Below are 20,434 nucleotides of genomic sequence, written 5' to 3'. Positions count from 1 at the left end.
CCAACCTTTCCTTAAACACCCCCAGGGATGGTGACTCCACCACCTCCCTGGGCAACCCATTCCAACACCTGACTGCTCTTTCTGAGAAGAAATGTCTCGGAATTTCCAACCCGAACCTCCCCTGGCACAACTTGAGGCCATTCCCCATAGTCCTATCACTATAGTTATCTGCGAGAAAAGGCCGACTTTTCTCAATGTAACAACAGCTCTGCTGTCTCCCTCTTTGGCCAGCAGGACTGAAGTCACAGCAGTACAAGTTACAAATTCACAGAAGCGGACTGAAGTTCTGTAACTTGTTGGTGGTCCCTTTTCCTCAGGGCTTCCAGATCAGAGTCCAGTAAAGGCTGGATAAGCACAAGTCAGTCACAGAGTACACTTGCAGGGGCTCTGCTATCACCAGCATCTGCCATACATTGGAAGAGGGATGTGTTGAGGAAGGTGAGCACAGCAGCATGCAGGTAAGAATTTCTTGTGGTTGTCAGCATTGAAAGGTAAGCAGGCTGAAGAAAAACTCAAATAAGTCGACACAGGGCAGCAAGGCAGACAGGAAGAGGGGCATGTACTGATCCCAGGCTAGACACAAAGAACAACCGCCTCGAATGGAGCAACTGATTGTTAGTCAACAACACAGAAGTGCGAGGGAACTGTAGGGAGTAGTCTAAAAAGGTTATTTCTGCAGATGACTTGGGGGTGCTTCTCCTCAGGAATATGGACAACACATACAGAAAGCAGGAAGGAACCAATCTAAAATATTGCAGTGGCCTGGCATCCTGGGGCAGACAGAGGATAGGAGAAGACACCTGGACAGCAAGAGAGGACTAACTCTGCAGGGAGGTACCGCAGCGAAACAGAGGTAGCTACATCCGTGTTCAGACAGAAACTGCTGGGTATAGTAGAAATTTGATAGTGATACCTTTGGCTGGTGAGGCAGCCAGCTGGGAGGATAAGGATGAGGAAGAACTTCACCTACAATGCGCACACACACACACCAGATGACATCGCTAGCCCATAGCTCAAATTCCAAAGTGATTATGAGGTTTTCTCCAAGCATTCTGTACGGGATGATCCAGGTACTTCGAGCTCTAGCACGTCTCTGCTGATGACATATTGATACAAGGGACCTCAACAGCTGATAATCCTTTTTTTTTTTATAAAAAAATCCATCAGTCCCGTGGCCCTCTTCTGTAATGGCACTAGAGTTTTGTTTTTTTTTTTATAAGCATTAGTAACATTTCTGGTTATACATTAAAGCACTAAGACCTTTTACCACCTGGGTTCGGAAGACTGTCTCCTAGACTTTACCTAAAATTTCCAGCTGAACTGGGGAAGAAGAGGAAAAACATATCATACACTTTTCTTGAGACCTTCACATTCTTCCAGATGTTCATTTATCAGCAATGCAACCAGTAAGATGCCCGACTCAGCAGGCCAGCAAGACAAAAAGCTGGAAGTCTTGCTCCCACTAGGTAAGAGAAATGCCATATATTGGATCGTACCATAGCCAAACACATTATAACCACAAAGTGGTTAAATGAAATCTTAGGACTACTTCTGAATTCATCCGCATCCACTGAAATTCTGAGCAAACAGACTGGTACAACAGATACAGGAACCTTCTTTTTTCAGGAAAACATAAATTAGAAGAGGGCAAGGGCAGAACGCTGGAATCCTGATTGTTATTCTCATGCTGTCACACATAAAGCACATTTCCTCCCTGCTCAACGCCAACTTCTGTTTATCAAAGGCATTTATTCAAGCTTTCCTGGGAAAAGAACTCACCCTCTAAAAGGATTTTGGTAGTATTTAGGGAGCTTTACCCCAAGAATCTGACATTCAGCATCAGGAGATCCTTATGCAGGTTTTGATGTTTTGCCCACAGGAAGATAAATAGATGCTCGAAATGGCAAACTGAGCCCATTTTCATATTGCTGTTGTTTTGCTCTGATTATTTTCAAAACAACAACAAAAAATCAGAATCCACTGGTGTTTTTTCTTTTTTTTTTCTCCTCTTTTATAAGCCTTTTTTCTGGCCATGACCTCTTTGAAAAGCCAGTCAGTATTAATTTTCCAAGACAGCTTCAGTATCAACAACAAGTCACGTTGTGAATTGCATGACACTGCAGGTTTATTCCCTCTCCCGGGAGCTATGAAGTGCACACACACATCTGATTGTACCCCGTGGTGTAACGAGGTGAGGTTTAAGAACTGCAAAGTTTTCCGCTCTCTTCATCTGCAGGTGGTGTCTGATGCCATGTATAGAATAGCGAACGCAGTTGCAGAGTTCCCAGGATCGTGTCATGATTCATTCATAGGCAGACGTCCTGGAAGAGAAGCCTCTGAGACTGGCCAGAAGTGGAGTGGAATGACTCTTCGCTGAGGGCTTTTTTTTTTTGAAAAAAATATTTTAAACATTTTTCATTTTTCCAAATATCAATTCAGCTTCCCACTCCCTTTTCTAAAGCTTTTCTTCTGAAGTGGATAACAACATTTATGTCTGACCCTGAAATTCCAAGTGAAATGAATTATACACCCAGTGACATGAGCTTCCCAGAACAATAATTGAAAGACCATTTGGCCTTCTTCAAAAGAGGCGATTTGGATGCCTAGATACATCCAGAAGTGCCTTATAAGGCAGCCCCACCAGACCTGCTTGCCACGCAGCACAGCGCCTGGGTAATCACGCGCTATCTTCCTTTTTTCGCAGTTCGCTGTTCCGAAACATCAGCCGGCCAAATGAGATGATTCCTGCCATGAATGGTGACAAATCTCAGCACCTTCCTTGCAGGCAGACCCCTTGCTAGGCAGCACGGCCAGCAGGCTGGAACTGACCCAGTGCCAGCACGAGCCCCAGCCCCTTTGCACCGGCTTCAGGCAGAGCTGAGGCTCAAGCCAGAGCTGCCCAGCCCTGTGGGGCAGGTGGGAGCCACCCAGTTCCCACATCTTCAGGCAGAAAATACACGCAGTCCCCACTGAGGAGAAAACAAAAAAAAAATCGTAACTTCCCCCTACCCTCAGCCAACTCCTCTCCCAGTTTTAGAAGCGAAACTAGGAGTCCAAATGCCATGAAAAATGGGAAAAACACATCCTCCAGTATTTCCCAGGCAAACCGCACAGATCTCCACTTCCACAGCAGTCAACTCCTACCTTTTACTGCAGACAAAATACAGCCACATCCAGAGCATGAGCAAATCCCAGGATGCTCAGGAGAAGCTCAGTGCAAAGCATTAGAAGCCCCTGCTGATGCAGGAAGGAGAAGGAAAAAGGAAACGAGTAAACCAAGGGAGCTCATAGGCAAATTAATGATGAGAAGACAACATCATTTTGAATTTAAAAGTGTTGCAGTAAAGGCATTAGAAGAAAATGGTATTTGATCTTCTGCAAAGACAGTTCCTATCAAGGAACTTACAAAATGCTTGCCCAGCTTCCCTTGACTCGGTCCAAACCTGGTTTCCACTCAGTCAGTAGCAACAACCTTTTCTAACCTCAGTAGTGTAGGGAAGTCAATGTATAGCTCAGAATCCAGTTCCCACAAGGACTGAAAACCTGGCCCCATTAGACACAGGGCAGAGCCTTGTCAGGGACTGCAAACTGTGCAGCAGGGGCCACGCACTGGGCAATGCGCTATCACAGCATAAATACTCATAGCAATACCGTGTTCAGCAGGAATTTTACCACTGTTCTAGAAGACTTGATGCAGCCTGGCACAGAAGTTCTACGCAGATGAAGCTGTGCCAGTGCTCACTTGCTGGGGATCTGACCTGAGATGAACTGGGTAAACTGAGAAGGTTCCAGGTTCAACCAGTCCCTCATACTGCAGTGCAATCAATCCATGTGCTTCAGATCAGCTCTCAACTGCAAAACTGAAATTGTGCTTCTCAGACAAAGGGCCCAGAAATGCGCTCAAGCTTGCAAACAGTTTGGTTCACTTCGGTCGACTGGATCTGCAGAACACAGAAACTACAGATGGTACAGGTATCAAAGTAAATTAAAATGAGTGCATAAGTTAAAACCCAAAGATATGGCCTGAGAAGGTAAAAATGTTGCTTGTTTTAACCAAAAGAAGGGAAAACATACCGAGAAATATTACTGCTATGAACTCTGCTTTACTCCTCCTACCCATTCACTCGTACAACTGAAAAAGAAGAGGATTGCCAGGTAAAGGGAAAAGGCCTATCTGCAGGCCTTCTGATTTCGCAGTAAGTGTCAGCTCTGATGGACAGCATGTCAGCAGCTAACCTTCCCACTTCACCACTACGGCTGAAGTAGAGTCGCCCAGCTTTCACTGCACCATAATCTCAGCTCCCTTTTCCTAACCCAGTGCTCCATCGCTCTTCTTTCCGTGCACCTCTCAAAAAACAGTGCTCTTGTTCCCAGAGTACACCAAATTAATTTGTTTCCTTCTTCTGGCTTATTTCACAGCTACATCCCCTTCTGAGATCAAGTGATTAGCAGTGAATGTAATTAAAATCAATTTCCACAGTGGCACTGAAATGAGACCGAGAACACAAACCCCAGTGAAGGCCAGCAGAGCCTTTCCACCATCTTTTGCAGGCTTGAAGCTGGGTCTGTCGGCATACCGGCAGAGCAGAGCGGCTGGAAGCACGGTCTGAACCACACCTGACCTCAGGAGGGGAGCCTGCAGGCTCCAGCACCAGTCTTCAACTCTGCTTTGTATTATTCTACTATCACGCAGAAAGAATGGTAACTATTTTAGAGCGGTACGATTCAAAACAATTTTATGGGTATAAAAAAGACTATCATTACATTCATCATGGCTATATAATTTATTATTTCAGCACACCTACCAGCACAGAGCAAGGCAAGGCTTTTCAAGCATTAGGGAACAATGAATTACGTTAGGCCACCCAACCGATGGCTCCAGGGCATTGCTCTTTTAGGGGGGATAATAAAAACAGACAGAAAGCATAAATCAGGCCTGTGGTAAACTAAAGGAGAATGCTTTATATCTTCTTCTGAAGCACATTACGACAAACAGTTCCTGATTTCTGCCTGCAGTGTCCACCTCTGCCCAGCCCAAGCACCCACTCGCATTGCTCTGGCTCCAGCGACGCCCAAGCAGGGGCTCGGTTCAGCAAAGGCCGGCGTCAGCTTCAGGGAAGCAGGATGCCTGCTGGGATTAGGTATTCAGAGATCTCATGAAAGGCTCTCAAGAAGAAAACATCCACATGTTTCCATACACTAAAACCCCCACGGATTGCTGGCTGTGGACAAGGAAATTGGTGGCCAAAGGGCAGGTGCCAATCGAAGCCAGTGAATTAAGGCCACAGGAACCACAAAGGAAGCAGCACTTGGGTATTTGGTTCTACACTAGTGAACCTGGGCCTGGCTCCCTGCAGCTCCTGTGTTGCACGTACAGCTCTGAGGTTTTCTTCCTTTCTTTTTTTATAGTGGACAGGCCTGCTCTCTTGCCCCACTTTGCAAGGCGCTTCCAAGAGCCTCCTGCCCTACACACACCAGTGGCTCTGCCCAGGCCACCAGGCTTCTCACTGCTTAAGTCAGACAAGGGGACTGCTCCTGTACTGCTTAAGCCAGGCCAGAAGTTAAGTCTCTAGCCTAAAAGAGTCTCTCAGACCTTCGTCTCAGCATCACTTCTCTTTATCATACTTTTTCCTCATTGCATGTCCCGCGTCTCATCTAACTCCAACACTAATTGCAAGGAACTGCATAGCTAAGGCCACTCTCAGAAGCAGTGCTACTGACGTGAACGGCAGTATTTTTGTTAGCAAACTGAGCAGGATTTGACACTTCCAATTATCTAAATTTTCTCAAACTAAGATTTACCTTACAAACTGAACTAAAAGGTTGCCAGAACAAAGGACTCTTCACTCCCAAGAGGAACGGCCTCCTGCTTTGCCAGTTTTATGACCTAGCCGGGTGCTATTGGAGCCCTGAGTGACAATTGCTGAGGTCCCAAGCACAACTTACTGCAAATCCTCCCAAGACTAGCTGAGATTTGACTTCTTTGGAGAAGTCCTGCATAATCTACAGAATAGATTGCTATTCAGTCCAGCACCCACAGCTCTACGACCACCATTTGCTGTTAACTTGGATACTGTTATGAAGGGGGTTGTTGTTGTTTAGGGTTTACAATAAAAATAGTTCAACACATTCCACGGCAATTGAGCTTTCAGTATTTTAAAGGCCATACTCACTGATCCATCCTTTATCTCTTGTGGTGGAAATACTCTGGCTTATACCCCTAGTATCTCTCACCCTGTGCTTCTTCCCCAGCACAGACATTAGGGTGACATCTGCAGCAGAAGAGCCAGTACAGGGCAGAATGCTATAACCTTATGCTGCACACAAAGCAGCAGGTCTTTCAACTCATTTTAGAGAAGTCCTGTAGCTGGGGAAGGCTTCTTTCATTTCTCTGATGAATGCCTATCTTCACGCTGAAGTACACTTTTTCAGCCTGCAGATGCCTTCCCGAGGATAAGCCTCAGCAAGTTGGTTCTGAATTGACAGTTTGTATCCAAGACAAGAATCATTATATGGATATTATATTGATTATTACAGAGCCTGGTTGTTCTTATTCCAAAGAGCACCATGCATTGTTTAAACAAAGAAAACTCACAATTGGACTTTAATAAAGAAAAAATTATCCCGCAACCCATACCTTACTGTTACATTAGATCCAGCTGTCTGAAATGGATCCATGTGCCAGGAGAACACGATCCAGGAGACTATTTCAAATTGAGGGGATATCAATTCAAACGGCTTTGCCATTAAGCACTTCATTGAGGCTGTGCAGTCTCCACTCTCTTCCACGAGACTGACTGGAGACCAGATCCTGGAGAACTGGACCGGACTCTTGCAACAGTGAACCCGCTGCACAGCTCAATTTCTAATGGCAGTTACATCAGAAGCATGGAAATGCTGCCCTTACGAACTGCCCCCAAATTAATAAACCCCAGAAACGGGCTGCACACCAGGCTATGAGGGGTTCTGAAGAGCTGAGCACCCCAACGAGGTATCATGGACTTACACTTGAGGGATAGGTATTCAGAAGATTTCAAGACTCTGCACACTGAGGCCTTTTAAGACTAAAAGGGAAAATAATTCACAGCAAGAGCTGCAGGCTCCAAAGGAGTGCCGAGTGCTGGGAATATAGCTCCACGTCTTCTTTGCAGATCTCTGCAGGCATCCAGGACTGTATCTCTCAAATCTCAATTGCACTTTTCACGCACATATCTAGGGTTTGTGCCTTTTACTTGCCCTATGAAGTATTAAAAGCAAGTTCTTTCACATCTACTGCAAAAATATTAAAACTGACAGAAAAGACCTTTGCCTAGAGAAAATCAATGATATCAGATGAATTAACACTAGGGATATGCACAACCTTAGCAGGTACAAAATACCCCGACACAATCCGGCTATTGTTTTGAAAAGCTTGACTGGTATCTGCAGTGATTTAACCCAGGTGGAAAAAAATCCACACTAATCTCCATCTGGTACAAGTATGGTCAAACAAATATTAATGAGGAAGAGTTTTTTCTCTGACTAGCGCACACAATGGAAGTGTAATTATAAGCAGGGAAATATGGTACATCCAAGAGAGCATATGTTCAACTTGTGATGAATTGTCTGTGACACTAATCCCTGAATAGAGCAATCAGACTATTGACTAATTATTGTAATATAATAGAAAATGAAACAAGCAGAACCTATCTGGTAAAGTGAAATCATAGGCTTTTCACATAATCTTGCAATTTGCTACCTTCTCATATTCTCCCCACTTACTTGCCAAGACAAATCAGTTAAAATCAACAGAACTGGAGTAGTGTAACAGAAGTTTGGTGTGTTCTTCCTAAATGTAAAATTCATTGAATCTTTTGTTTTGTTTTTAATATACTGACTCTTGAGAACTATGAAGCAGACTCTCCGAACTGGAACTCATTACTGCATGTCTGAAGTTTAATCCAGCTTCCCAGAAAGGTGCAGGCTATGCAATCATTCTCCATAAAGAAAGGACAGAAGTGGAAGACAATATAACAAATAAAAATGCAAGTGCATACAGAATTTGAGTTTGGGGGAATTATTTTCAATACAGATTTTAACCCACCTTTTTCTGCTAACTCCTGGTATTTTAAGTTCCAAATCCCCTTTGATTTAGCATGCTCACAAACACTCCATAGCAGATTCTCAGCCCCCTGCCTCTTCTGCCTAAGCTGCTTGAACCTACCATGTTACTCTGATCTGAATCAGTCAATTCATCACAGTCCCCACCCTGACACCATAACTACACACTTTGGTATTTTTCAGAACCCCCTCAACTTATTTAGGAAACTTTAAAAAGAGAAATGATTGTACATTTAGAGGATTCCTTAAGGTACTCTCTCCATCAGGTAAAACATCCACAATTATCATTAAAACCCACTTGGATATTCATAGTAATACAAGTGAAAAACAAGTCCCCTACCTGAAAAATCTGTATCTCCAGTTTAATGTGCCTTTCTGTACTGCTGCCAACAACTGAGGCTGAATTTGATGGCAGTCTGATACCTACACTTCCCATATCACTTGGCTTATTAGTGTTTCCTAGCAAATAATTCTGCTTGACCAGAGAATTCAGCAACCAAAATGACTCTTGCAACCTCTGACCTCTATGTATTTTATTTCCTGGAGCAAACCACTTGTTTTTTTAAGATGAAGGTAGACTATTTCATTAATTATGTTATTTCAACTGATCTTTTATCAGTTCCTTAGCTATAGTAATGACCATTCAACAGTGACATTTCAAGTATTTAATTGAGAATGAAACGTCATCGCGGGACCTCTCCCAATTATTTCTCAATGGTCTTGGGAATCTGGAGAGGTCCCGGTAGACTGGAAGCTGGCAAATGTTGTGCCAATTTTCAAGAAGGGCAAGAAAGAAGACCCTACCAATTACGGGCCCGTCAGTCTCACATCAGAGCCTGGTAAAATTATGGAGAAGATAATCCTTGAAGTTATTGAAGAGCACCTGGGGGACAATGCAGTCATTGGTCCCAGCCAGCATGGGTTCACGAGGGGTAGGTCCTGCCTAACAAATTTGATCTCCTTTTATGATAAGATCACCCATCCAGTCGATCAAGGGAAACCAGCTGATGCGATCTTTTTGAACTTCAGCAAAGCTTTTGACACAGTTTCCCATAGGATCCTGCTGGACAAAATGTCCAGCATACAGCTAAACGAAAACATCATACAATGGGTGAGCAATTGGCTGATGGGCAGGGCTCAAAGGGTTGTGGTAAATGGGGCCACATCTGGCTGGTGGATGGTCACTAGTGGGGTCCCTCAAGGCTCCATTTTAGGGCCAGTCCTCTTCGATGTTTTTATAAACGATTTGGATGTAGGCCTAGAAGGTGTTTCGAGCAAATTTGCCAACAACACGAAACTTGGAGGAGTTGTAGACTCTGCTGAGGGTGGAAAGGCCTTGCAGAGAGATCTGGACAGATTGGAGAGCTGGGTGATCACCAACCGCATGAAGTTTAACAGGAGCAAGTGCCGGGTCCTGCACCTGGGATGGGGCAACCCTGGCTATACGTACAGACTGGGCGACGAGACGCTGGAGAACAGCCCTGCAGAGAGGGATCTGGTGGTTGTGGTTGACAGCAAGTTGAATACAAGCCAGCAGTGTGCCCTGGCAGCCAGGAGGGCCAACCGTACCCTGGGATGCATTGCTAGTCGGTCGAGGGAAGTGATTGTCCCGCTCTACTCTGTGCTGGTGCGGCCTCACCTCGAGTACTGTGTGCAGATCTGGGCACCACAGTACAAAAAAGGCGTGAAATTGTTGGAGAGTGTCCAGAGGAGGGCGACGAAGATGGTGAAGGGACCAGAGGGAAAGACCTATGAGGAGTGGCTGAGGTCACTTGGCCTGTTCAGCCTGGAAAAGGGGAGACCTCATCGCAGTCTACAGCTTCCTCACGAGGGGGAGTGGAGGGGCAGGCGCCGACCTATTCTTAATCACCAGTGATAGGACCCGCAGGAATGGTGTCAAGCTGAGGCAGGGGAAGTTTAGGCTGGACATCAGGAAGAGGTTCTTCACCAAGAGGGTGGTCGCACACTGGAACAGGCTCCCCAGTGAAGTAGTCACTGCACCAAGCCTGTCGGAATTTAATAAGAGTTTGGACTGTGCACTTAGTCACATGGTCTAAAATTTTGGGTAGACCTGTGTGGTACCAGGAGTTGGACTCGATGATCCTTATGGGTCCCTTCCAACTCAGGAGATTCCATGATTCTATGAATGATCCATGCTATCCTGGAAACATGGCAAATGTGACTTCTGAACAGATCCGGTAAGGTGTGAAGGAATGCTGCTTTGGTGTGTTCCCACTACCACTGATCTGCAATACAGACTCAGGCAGTCAAATAACTCAGAGCATGGATCCCAAAAGTGCCTTTTAACTCTGCCTGAAATCAGGGATAGTTTCTGATGGTCACCGGTCTCAGAATTAGGCCATCCCCAAAACACATGTACAATGAAACTTCACAGATGTCTGCAGGAAGAGTAACACATCAAAACATAGAACAGAGAATACAAGCTCTAAAGAATGGTCTCCATTTACAACAACCCTTCTGGTGACTTTCCATCTGCAAGTCACAAACAGCAAGATCTCTATTGACACAGAAGGCAATTTTTATCAAGCATGTTTTTCTTTCAACTGAAACAAGAATTTCAGCCAAACCCATGGAGATGTTCCTTGCAGACCTTTGTATGAATGCAACAATAACAAGGATGAACATCTCCTGTGAAAACTGGGCAACTGACATCATCCATGTGCAAGAAAATCTGGGTTTGCTTTTCTTAGCATCCTCTACTGAAATGTGATATGGAGAGACAGTGATGAGTAAAGGTGCGAGTGACACAACATGTCAGCACAATGCCAAGCTACCCTGAGTCATTTAATAATCACACGGGCCCTCGATCTGAGAAATCTGATCAAGGTCATGAGATTCATAGTGCAGCAAAGTATACACTTTCAAACGCGTTGAATGAAAAATACCGTTCTTCCTCTATTACCTTAGAACTACAGCAATGTTTCTCATTCTGCAGAAACTAACTCCTTATTTCTTGGTAATGGATGACATTTGAAGAAGGAATTCAAATCTGACTGCAATATTAGGCACCATTCACCTATAGCACTTACAGCTGGAAGAATCCAGCAAGACTTTCATAGACGTACTCTTAACAGTTAATTTTTTTAGATAGAGACTCAGGTCTAAAGTCATGTCTGGATCTGAGTACCGCACACCCCATAACTCGAAGCACTCGTGTATCCCAGGCTTGGGCTTCAGCCAGTTCCTGTTGATGGGCCACTGCTACTCGAGCTCAGCACACAGGAGTCCACGTGTTGAGTTCACATTACACTGGACGCACCACACCGCTCTCTTATCCCATCCTGCAGTGACATCGAGTGTCTTAACAACCACTGCATTACACCTTAGAGGAAACTGCACCCCACCAACAACTTTTTGACAGCACCACTTGCCGTGAAGGTGGCAGTCAACTGTAAGGTCACAAAACCACGCGGTGAGCAGACAGTAAACAAGCAAGCACTGGTCCGAACTGGTTCACAGGATACAGCCAGGAAAGACAAGACAGGCAGAGAGAGGGAGGTTGCATGGCTGAGTCACAGAGCTGGTGAAGATTCACGCAGCAGATTTAGGACTACGGGCTCTCTGTCGAAGGACAGCAGGTCATAAATATGTACCGGAAGGTTGCTACGACTCTGCCTTTCTCATTTCATCAAATATGGGAGGTCGAATAGTCGAGTAACATTTTTGGCTGTCTGTAAACAATGTGTGTACAGAAAAGAAAAAGGACAGGCATATCCCATCATACTGCTCAGTATCCATAGGGGGATGGCTCCCAAGACAGAAATGGAATGCTCTGCTGCCAAAAAAAGCTGCGTGATTAAAAGCCTGAGCTCTGCACTACTCCCTGTTAGTCCTCAAAACAGACCCCCATGCTAGCGAGCACAGAGGTACCAAAGCCACAGAGCTCTGGATGAAATCCAGACTGCACGTGCTCCTCCCTCCCTCCCAAGGGGACAGTAGGGTTTGACCCATTCTCACATGGGGAAATTTTTGTGCCTCTCCACTAGAAAGCAATTTATCCCTATTTCCTGCTATTTACTCTGAATGCTGTTTATGCTCAGTTTTCCCAGTTAAACAGCCCTGCTCTCCTCTGTCTTTCTGATATGACCAGACCCTATCAACTGCTTACTCTCAGTTTCAGTAACAGAGAGGGATTTTGCTGAAGTCAGCCACACTTGGTCCCTGGGCATCTTCAATCTTCAATCTTGGTCCCCTAAGCATCTTCAATGTGCAAAGAGCCCACCAGAGAAAAGCAGGCCATCAGGCCCCTCGCTCTGTGCCTGGCAAGCTGCACCGACCGATGCACAAACACTCCTCTGAGGATACAGCAGCTAGCTAGCCACGTGAAGGCTTGCTAGCCACACACCATAAAGACTAGAGGGAAAAATGAGAGATAATAAATGAAAATTTAATAAATAAATTTAATAAATGTAATTAATTAGATTTAACAAATAAATTTAATAAATAAATTAATAAATGCCGACTGCATTTATTCATTTCCCCATCTGTACAGGGGCAGTAGCACCACAAACCGCTTCTGCACAGCTAAGATGAAGCAAAATATCTGAAGAAAGAGATCTTCTGCAATGAACCATCCCTGGTCTGCCAGCAGCAATATGTGCAGCAGCTAAGCCACAGTAACATATTTGTAGGGGGGGCAGACAGGGAACTGTGAGCTAGGTCCAGATGGGATACAAATCAACTTCACCCTCCCAGAGATAGCAGGTATACTGATGTAGATGAGCTAAGTGTTTGCATCCTTTGCAAAATGTCTGTTAGGTACTGCAGCATTCTGCAGATAGAAACTGGTTATTATCTATAAAAATTGCCTAATACGGATGGAACAAATGCTTGTTTGTTTTTAATCAACAAGTGGCTTTAGTTCTAATGAGGTTTTTCTCTGTTCAAAACCAAGTTTTTAAACACTAGCATTAATGAAGCAGTAGTTGATGTTTGTCCCTTCCCACTACACAGTTCTCTTGACCATTTTGTTTTTAATTTAGTAGTTTTGAAAGGCACCAGAGTGACAGCTCTCAGAACATCTCCTTTATCTTAACAGGCAGGAAGATAAAAAGCCCTCCAACCTACCTCAGCCTTCAGTTCCAAGCACTTCTAAAGGAATTCAGGACTTCTGCCATTGTGACCTGTTGCTTTTCTACTGAAATGCCAAAAAAGAAACAACACTAGTGGCAATTTTGAAAAACCTTTACAGCCTAACAAATAAACAAGGAGCAACACAAGGCATCCAAGCACAGAAGCACCACCCTCCAACAAATCCACAGGACCTGCAGGTGATGCAGAGAACAGCAAGAGAAGCTGGCGAGCTCTGCACTGGTGAATGGCTCTGCCAGCTACTAATTACCTGTGCTTTTACCCCTTTTCTTCTGATGTCATTGCCCTCTTTGGGTTTATTTTCTTTTCTTTATGGATTTCCTTGTGTGATTGCCTTCTGTAAATATTTTGAAGTGTACTGAGTGGTTTCTCCAAGTCCCAGGTTGCCAGAGAACAAGTTTAAAACAAGACCACTTCTGCCCCTAAACTCTGAAATACACAAATCCAAGTCTTCCACCAAGCAGGCGGCCAGCTGCCCTTGTTGCTAGAAAGATTTTTCTTCTTTACGAACCTCCATTTTGGAGATCTCTACCTCATTTTTCTTATGCTGTACACTCTCAGCTCTTTGCTCCTGTCAGTGGCTCCACTCTCTGTGCAGGACAGAGCGCTGACAAAGCGGACCCCTCCTTGGAGGAAAACATCCTAAGTCCATATTTTTCCATCTTCACTATTTTCAGTATCTTCCAGGCTGGAGGCACAATTAAAATTAACTCAGATAAGTGGCCTCTTAATGGAGACCATACAACTGGGACAACTGAGCATGGGGATGGTAAAGCAGCAGTAGAATTTACTGCATTCACACACTGGGAAGCCCATGCAGGAGTCCAGCAATTGAAAAGCAGATACAGGGGTGTTTTTCCTTGCAGAAAAAATTAAGAATAAGTAATTATTCTCTCCAGGTGGAAAAGACTAATGCTAGAAGAATGATTTGTATTTAAATTTCTGCCATCTGGCCAGTTTTACTAAAATTTGTTTTGATTTTTCATTTTAAATCAACAGTAGGAACTACCAACTCTTTCCATCTTCATCAAGCATCAGGCATTTTCTGCCACATTTGCACAGCGAAGTTTAAGCCCATGCCTACAGGGAACGAAAGCCCCTTCCCACTTGTCTAGCAGCTAGAACCAACAGAAAGCAGGCTTCCTGTCCCACAAAAGGTTGAGATGGCAAAACATTTCCTACTCTGAATAGCGGTACGTAAAAATTAAGACAAAATAAATACTCTCTAGGAGTAATTTTACTAAGAATAGATGAATAAGCAGCCATGCAACATAGCCCAGCTACCTGTCAGCCGCAGGAAAGCTCTGAGCAGCACACCCAATGCCGAGCTCCTGCAGATGAGCTCTGGCTCGATGGCATTATGCCGCCCATCCTGCCTGCAGGTGAGAGAAGGGGAGGTACCAGAGTCTCTCTCAGCTGGGAGAATTGTTGTTTCCCTCCGCTTCTCCCCTGCAAATCCACGTGTACTCGAGAGGTCAGATTTGGGGAGGCTTTGCTCAGACCTCCGTGCATATATATTGAAGAAACAGAGCTGAACCTCAACCCCAAGCAAATCCCTCTGTACCCCAGCGACTGAGAATTCAAATGCATACCTTCCAACTCGGATACCTCCCCCTGGGTTTTAGGCTAATATAACAGTTTACGTTGCTGTGTTTTTAGGTTGCCACAGAAACCTTCAAAAAATGACACCCTGACCTCTGCACACAACAGACCTGGTCCAGAGCCTCGCAAAGCCCCCGGGAAGGCTGCCATGGGCTGCCCCCGGCTCTGAATCAGGTTGTTTTCCAAGAACTTGCTGCAGGAGCTAACCGTGCTCGGAAAGCCCATGCTGAAGCCCATGCCTGCTCAGCAGAACGAAGAGCGAGCGCTGGCACTGTCCTGAACCAGGGACATCACTGTGATCCTCGATGCTGCAGCACAGCGGACATTTTGCACTGAATTCTGATTTGATTCAGAAGCCTATAAAGCATACCAGAGCACTGGTGAAGCACATCCGTTTATATTTGGACTAAAACATACTGGCTCTCTCCTGTATTTTTTTGGGTGGAAAGGGAAACTCAGTGGGTCATAGCAGGGTAATCTCTTTTTAATGTAGTGCTCTGTGCAAAATCCACACAAAGCCAGCCAAAGGAAGACAGATATTAATGATATTATCTTGCCCATGTACAAAAATAAAACATCTACAGTGTTATTAATCTGCCTTGATGGCTTTCTCAACACAGAAATATTCCAAATTACTAGCTCTGTTAAAAAGGACAGAAAGAATATTGCTAGAATTAAAATGCGTTTTCCAACCCTGGTGTGTGTTTATTTTAGATATTTATATGATCTCCACTCCATCGGTATCCAGACTTTGTACGTTTTTAACATGATCTTTCTATGTGGTAGGAAAATATTTATCCCCATTTTGCAGATGGGGAACTAAAAGAAAGAGCAACTCATCCAGCAATGGCAACCAGAAGTACTTAATTAACATCAGGTTTCAAAACATCAAAAAAGTAGTTTTTACAGCCATTAGTTTCAGAAAATGAAGCGTATATTTTGTACTCATCTTTTGTTACCTCAACCCAAAGATGCTTCTTTGGTTTTGCTGCCAAGCATCTCTGATGGACAAAAAGTTCTTTTAAACAAAACAGGTGCATGCAGGCATATAGCTTCTGAACGCGGCCTTCAAATAGAAGGAAAACACTCTGAAACTCACAAAAAGAGTCAGAAACTCTTTTCTCATGCTACAACTGCAATGAAGTCCTGCTGGAACCCCAGCTTTGGTTCCAACCCCACGTCCTCAGAGCAGAAAAACTCGGTTCTGTCCACAGCTGAGCCTCAAAGCAGACCTGAGGCAAGCCATCTTGAAGAAAGAACCTACTCGATCTTTATACTTATTTCTGCTGCTTTATACTTTACTCTTTATTCTTATTTTTCTACTTTTATTTCTATATATTCTAAAATATGCTATGTTTTTGTGCGTGTACAGAGCAAACAGACCAAGAAACAAAAAAACACTTTGAAAAATAGGGTTACTGATGCCACGGCAGTGCTAGCCACAGGACACCAGCCAGAAGCCGTGAGACCACCAGCACAACCCAGCCTCCGAGCTGCTAACTGCAGGCTGGGCATCGGCAAGACAGACCAAGCCCCACTTTACCACAGTACACAGACTTTTTTAGCACACCAGGTGTGAAGCTGCCTGTTGCACACAACATGTGAGAAGTTCTGATTTGGGCAGATGGTCAGCGTATGCTCTAGTGTATGGGATCTCTACCTGCACAGGTACAGCAGCGTTCTGGATAAACCTACTGGGAAGTCTGAGATGCCTACATAGGTTGCCTCTGGAAGCAAAAGAACCAGAGAGTCTTTTTCTATGAAATCTCACAAAATTACCTGGAATAAATGAGCAAACAATCCTCAGCCTCATGCCAACAAGTTCCCTGGTGTTGCCAGAAATAGGCTCACTTCTCAGAAAACAGTAGTTTCATAATCAGAATGATGAATCATTCGGTGGCAACATGACTTCAAGTCAAAAAAAAAAAGTGAAAAGTCAATAACAAGTCACAGTGGATTGGTGGGGATGGTTTTAAGTCTCACTGCAGGGTAGGTTGCTCTGACCAGTGATTTGAACAGAAATACCTGCAAGACACAAGTCCACTGGGTTCTTAGTAATGACACAGAAACAAAATGCAGTAATGCTCAAAATTTTGAATTTCCTCCTTTGTAAGGATAACCCGTTCCTTCCACCTGCTCCCTGACCGTTTGGAATCTCTCAATGTGCATGTCAATACCCAGAAGACTCACCAAAACACTACACCACGCTGCAGACAGGGGCTGCGTGTTGAGCATATATTCCTCCTGAACTTGAAGTGACCACCAAGGCAGACTCGGAGAGTGTGGAACAGACACACAGTGCTGGGTGGCACAGACACGCCCTGGAGCTGTACATTGTCTCGTGTCAGCTGGTGGGACTGCAGTAGGGATTTTTCCTTGGCTGACAAAAAACATACCTGCATGTTTAAATAGATGTTGGCATTTTCCCACGTGGCTTATTGGTTCTTTACAAAACATGGTTACCACTGTTGTGAAAACGTCTACAAAACCAACAGATCTGGGACACAAAGTCACCTGAGCTGCCGTGCGCCCGCACAGAAGGCCTGGTAACCACTAAGGAGTTATTGCACCGGGGAGTCAGCTGTGCTACTGCCAGCCCCAACAGCTCAGAATGTTTGGGATTCTTTTTTCCTTGCTTTTTGCTTTCTGAACTCTCATGTCATGTTGTCATGGTCCATCCGGCAAACAAAAGACACCTTCTCAATGAAGCTTAAAGATTTTGATCAAACTTCTTTTTTTAGGCATTAAGGAGTGGAAAGCTCGCAATTAGCTTGGAATAGAATAGCTCGCGCAGTTGGAAGGGACCTAACGAAGATGATCCAGGCCAACCGCCCGAGCCAACAATTTGAGGCTGGTATCACAGACCTGTACCGTAATGCAGTAAGGCACCATCACCCCACGGAACGCATCTAAGGAAGAGGAAACACACCCAGGGCTCTTACCTTAGGCAAACTGCTCGAACCAGCCAGTGCTCTCCACGGAGGTGTGAGAACAGACTGGTACCCCAGGCCAACACCTTCCCCGCGGGCAGCTGCTGCCTCCTGACAGCCTCCTCGGCCTCAGCCCATGGGACCTGCCCCAGGCTGCAGCGCCTGCTCCTGCCCCGCATCCGGGCATTGTGACCTGTCACCGCATCACTGAAGACGGCCTCTCGCTGCACAACTGCATTTTGAAGGACTGGATTTTTGGAGTTGGCTTGCACAAAATTATTTGGGGAGTGACTGAGGACACAGAACAAGGAGGGAAGAATGAGGCTAGAGGATTTCACAGATCTTTCCACACCCCAAATTCAGCTTATCAGTATTAACTCCCATAGAAACACTTCCTGCTTCGAGCATTAGGGCAGGCTTCTCCCCATCCCGTTGCACACCTGCTCAGTGCTCAGCCTTGCAGGCTAACTGAGCCAGGTGGAAAAAGCACCAGCCTGAGCCTTCAGGCACTAACAACCCCGATTTTACATCCACACAAGCAGTTTTTTTCACGTCCTGAATTGCAATGTGGTCTTTACGCACTTTAAAACAGCTGAATCTTGGAATGGGGAGCTGGCAGGAGCTGTTAAATCATCTAGGGCACACTTTGCCAAGACAAAGACTACTGCCCAGCTCACACTCCCTGCTTTTGTATGCTCCCAGGAACGGGGCTTCGATTTTTGCTTGAGATACCCTGGGCCCTAACCAAACTGAATCTAAGCGTGGTTAAATACCAGTACCGGTTCTGGTTTAATAATAAAGCTATTGAATTCACAAATGAAACACTAAGGCTGCTATGCAGTCACTGAACTCATATGAGGCAAAATTCATGTCACCTAGAGCATGCAGGAATATTTTCATTGATATTAGTGTGACTGAACACAGAGATAACATTTCAGTTTTGAAACCTCAGTTTCAAAACCTATTCAATAGCTTAAATTTCAGAACGGATCGCAGACAGCAACTCACGTTTTTTTTTTATCTATCACTCATCATTTCTCAGAGCATGCTGTAGAGAGAAACCTTTCACTAAGGGCTGCAGCATTTACCAAGAGGAGGTATGTTGCTTCTTCTGAGCGATAGCCAGCATTTTCCAAGCATATGGTATCCAAATGCCCCTTTGGAAACAGCGCTCACTCTCCTGGGGCAGGCACACACATACACCTCATAAAAACAGACTTACAAGTCAAAATCAGCTCTGATTTGGAATGCAGGTCCTTTCCTATAGATGCTGCAGAGCACGAGGTGCTCCCCAGATGTGCCTATTGTAATAAAATGCACACTTGCAGGAACAACAACCAACTAATTCATTATGGCTTCCCACTTATGTGATCAAATTATAGAGCATAAAATCATTACGGCCCGTTCAAAGGGAAGGTGCTGGAGGCACTGGTTAACCCTTTGCTCTCCCTAACCGGGGTGTGCACAGATCGTGGATACAGTCAGATGAAAGCAGTTGTTAGGCATTGTGCAGCTTCAGGGAAATACAAAGCAACTGTGAATCTCGCTTCAACTTGTTTGTAAACTATTAAATTCACTACTAGGACAGAAATGTCATTCATTTGGGCATACAGAGCCAACAGCACTATTTGTGCAAATATCAGACATCTTCCTTGCGCATCACATTTCCAAGCGTTTTTGTAAATGGCATGAAGATGTTTTTATGGGGCTTTGTTGTGGGGTTTTGTTGTTGGTTTGTCTTTTTTCCCCTTCCTTCTTCTTCCGACTGTCTATATTCACTTCGTACGTTGGTCAGACTGTTTTCTGCTTGTGGGTCACTCCTCAAGTTTTACCTTCAGCTAGAAAATGTTCACAAGTCATGACTGCTCCAGTCATGGTTTGACCTCTGACTAATACTCTGCTCCTCACCCTGGGAAATAATGAATTGCAACCAACCTTTCTGTAAACGCAGAAACGTACACGCAGAGCAGTCATCCCTGAAATACTAGTACAAACAAAACACACTTGCGTAAATTACTTCAATTGGTAAATAAGGAAGAGACAAGAGTTGTCAAAACAAAGTGAGTTGTAGTAGATTTGCTAAGTTTTTCTGCTGTTTAACTCTGCCCTTAGCATAGAGGGGGATATTTTTGGAAAGTCTTATAAATCCATTCAGCTGTTTCTGAGGTAGATGAATGTGGAAAGAAAACCTCACAGCTGTCAACTTTATTTTTCAGGTTTTTTTTGTGCTTGGATAATTCAGAAATGGCTTTGATTTAGAACTCCAGAGTTGGCAAGGGCAAATGGTGGCCTTGACTGGAAAATGAGTGCTCTGCTTTCAGTTCTGAAATAAGCAGCTTATGGACGTTTAAAACTGGCTACTGAGCCTGACAACACCAACAAGAGAGCTCTGCACCTTGGCAGGTGCCAAGCAGGTGCTTGAAAGATTGCATTAGTGCTTGTATATCTGAAGTCAGAACTATTCAAAGCAATACAAAATACAATAAGGGCTATTTAAAATTAAAAAAAAAAAAATCCTGATTTCTGCTATCTCCACTAAGCTCCACAATTGCAAACATGCAAAACAGCATCTTCTTGAAACTAAACTTTTTTTTTTTTAAATCTCTACTGAAGTATAGCATTAACAGTCTACACACCAATAAAGTTAACTAATGCACTATTCAAATTGGGCATAAATGCTCACGGGCACG

The 20,434-nt window shown here is 44.5% G+C and overlaps 1 protein-coding gene across 6 annotated transcripts in view; it reads right to left on the bottom strand.

The window, feature by feature from the left end:
- LOC310881383 (uncharacterized protein) overlaps nucleotides 1–20,434 on the bottom strand; it is a 289,311-nt gene that overhangs the window by 208,835 nt on the left and 60,042 nt on the right. Inside the window, exon 8 of one of the 6 annotated variants that reach the window (XR_014572331.1) lies at nucleotides 2,552–3,941. The exons of the other annotated variants lie outside the window; for them this stretch is intronic. The gene's annotated coding sequence lies outside the window, so the exon portion shown is untranslated. Of the gene's footprint in view, nucleotides 1–2,551; nucleotides 3,942–20,434 lie in introns of those variants that run through there. 6 annotated transcript variants of the gene reach the window in all.

The sequence above is a fragment of the Anser anser genome (genome assembly GCF_964211835.1).
Source record: "Anser anser genome assembly, chromosome: 14".
NCBI classification, from domain to species: Eukaryota; Metazoa; Chordata; class Aves; order Anseriformes; family Anatidae; genus Anser; species Anser anser.
This window is presented reverse-complemented; position numbering and strand designations above follow the sequence as displayed.